Raw genomic sequence first — 2961 nt, 5'->3', positions numbered from 1 at the left:
CACGTGCAGTCACATGGTCAACTTCCTGAAGCAACACCAGTAACCGTAGCTCCAAGAGTACATCGCACGACATAAGCCAGGGTGTGGATATGACAACCTCTTGAAACTCCTTCTGGAGTTTTGTGGACGACATGGATACTGCCACCAACAGGCGACAATTTCGAAGACAGTCATCAGTGACTTGGAAAGCACACGTACCGAATTCGCAGCCCGGTTCTTCGACCAACACGGCGACGATTTTGATTCAATGCTGATGAGACTGGGATTGTAATGATGGCAAGGCTGCCGACCAAGAATACAGCTTGTCACATCGTTAAGAAAACGATGGCAAGACTGTCGAACAAGCTAAAGATTGTCGCACCATTAGCGGTCAAGGCCGTTGATGAAGCCGTAGAGAAAAAACATTTACTTCATGTAGTTTATTATAGTATACATGTTTGTAGTTAGTAGTTTAAGACGACAATCTAATCACTTTCCAATTTACTCTGTGAAGCTCGCTACCGATACATTTGGTAGCAATTTCTGGTTCAGTTCGGCAGCAAGGACTTACACTGAGGGGCATAGCTCGGAGGTTGTAAGGTTACTCAATCTAGTTCAGGCAAAGGTTCAGTGGCGACCTTTCATAGCGACTAGTGTCGAGTTAGCGATCGCCTAAGTGTTTCTTTTCCCTCGACAGTACTCTCCTTAGTATCCGGCATCAGGGTCGATAGGGGCAGAGTCGACCGTTGGGAAAGGGACATTTGGTGCGTCTGAAGAGTCACTGCCGACAAAAAAGTAAGCGACTGCGGCGAGTGGGAAAGTCAAAAGCGGAGCGAGCGGCAGTGGCAGTGGCGAGCGAGAAGGTTATCCAGCGAGACCTACGCAGCGAGAACAGCGACATAAGTAGTAACCGAATTAAGTACTCTCTCGACGAAAACTTAGCAACTTCCAAGCAACTTTAAGTCTGTCGTCCGGATACGTAACCGAAGCGATTGACGCGCATTTGTTGGCGAGACCGAAGATCGAAGTGAAGAAGCCAAAGGTCAACACTAAAGAAGACTTAGTTGATTACTTAGCGAGCCTGTAATAAAACCTTTTTTCCAATCGAAATCATGGAGGAAGTGTTTGCGAGGCTAGTTGGGACCATGGAGCATCAGCAGCAGATGATCCAACAGCTGCTATCAGGGTAGAAGCCAACTACGTGACACGGAACGGCGTGTCGAAGGGCTCTCAATGCCAGCGTACCATGGGCATTTGAACGAGAGTATCGGGTTATACATCCATCGAGTCAAAACATTCTTTGCGGCGAAGAACTTGAAGTACGAAATCGACGAAACGGTTGAAGCACGCTGTCTAGCGATGGTTGTTGCGAACCTCCAAGGGCAAGCAGCTGCATGGTATCAAGAGCTAGCGTCGCAAGGTCATGGGTTTACGACACTCGCGGAGTTTGAACACGGTTTGCGTGAAGAGTTCGAACCGAGTGATCTACAAGAGCGGCTACGTGACCGTCTGTTTGCGTTGCAGCAGAAGGGGTGCAAAGACTTAGTCGAGTACATCGAGAAGTTCCGTCGTGTTTGCACGGATGTGCAGGAGATGTCAGAGCTGGACAAGGTGACGTTCTTCATTCGAGGGTTAAAATTGAAGACCCGAGAGGAAGTGAAGTACCGTCAAAGTAAGACCTTGTCTGAAGCGATCAAGGCGGCGTTGGAGTATGAACATGCGCATTTTGTTTCACTCTCGTCGATGAAGCGTCCCGATAAGCCGAACCGATGGAATCGGACGGACTTTGGAAGAGTCCAGCGCGAAGGACATGTACCGCGTTTGGAGTCGCAAGTGTCCACAGATATGGAAGTGGACAATGTCAAGATGCAAGGCAGTCGGAGGAAGGATAGCAGCAACATTCGCTGTTACAACTGTCAGAAGTTGGGGCATATCGCGACAGAATGTCGGAAGCCCAAGAAGAAGATATCAAGGCAGGCACCGCCCAGCCACCAGAACAACCTCGAAGTCCAGGAACAAGTGTCGAACGATGATGTTGAGCGCATCTCGTTTGGAGTCGTCAAGGAAGCAAACGACAAGGGGAGGGTGGGAACGGTTGTTCAAGTCGAGCCGGAAGCTAGAAAGAAGTCACCAGCGATGATGATTAAGTCGGGTGTAATGAATGGTAAATATGTGAAAGTGTTGTTGGATTCTGGAGCGACGCATGCACTTTGTCGAGTTGGGTTGGGAACCAATGTCATTCGCAACAAGTCAGTGCGCATTGCTGCGTATAACAATGTGTGGTCACCTATGACGAATACGCGAGAAGTCATGGAAACGATCAAGGTCGACAAGTTCTCATTTAAGGACACAGTAATGACAGAGTGGGACTTGAAAGACAAGGACTTTGACGTTATCCTGGGTGTACCTTGGTTTGCGAAGCACAATCCAGTTATCGATTGGCGCAACATTGTAAGTGGAAGAGGTATCTTGCAATATTACAAAGAGTGAAATCACTTCGATTGAGGAAGAAGTAGAAGCCAATGCGATGTCGACGGAGTCGACTGGATGGATGGTCAAGGTTTGTGAAGTCCAAGCACAAACACAGCAACGACCAGCAGAGATCGAGACTCTTATCGATGAGTTCAAGGACGTCTTTCCGAAAGAACTACCGGATGAACTGCCACCAGAACGAGCGGTTCAGTTTGACGTCACGATGAAGCCAGATGCGAAGCCACAGCATCGTGCACCATTTCGACTGGCGAAAGTGGAGCAAGAGTCGTTGGACAAGTTTGTCAACAAGCTCAAAGCCAAAGGATGGGTTGAGTTGTCAACGAGCGATTGGGTGTCGAACATCTTTGGAGTGCCAAAGAAGGATGAGAACGGAAAAATGCCATCTCGTCACGTGTGGTTGAAGACAGCAACCGCGAACACTCCAATTCGATGGGTGCTCGACTACCGGCATGTCAACTCCCAGTCTGAAATCCCCAAGATACCTCTACC

The sequence above is a fragment of the Aphanomyces astaci genome (assembly GCF_000520075.1).
Source record: "Aphanomyces astaci strain APO3 unplaced genomic scaffold supercont1.100, whole genome shotgun sequence".
Lineage (NCBI taxonomy): Eukaryota > Oomycota > Saprolegniomycetes > Saprolegniales > Verrucalvaceae > Aphanomyces > Aphanomyces astaci.
This window is presented reverse-complemented; position numbering follows the sequence as displayed.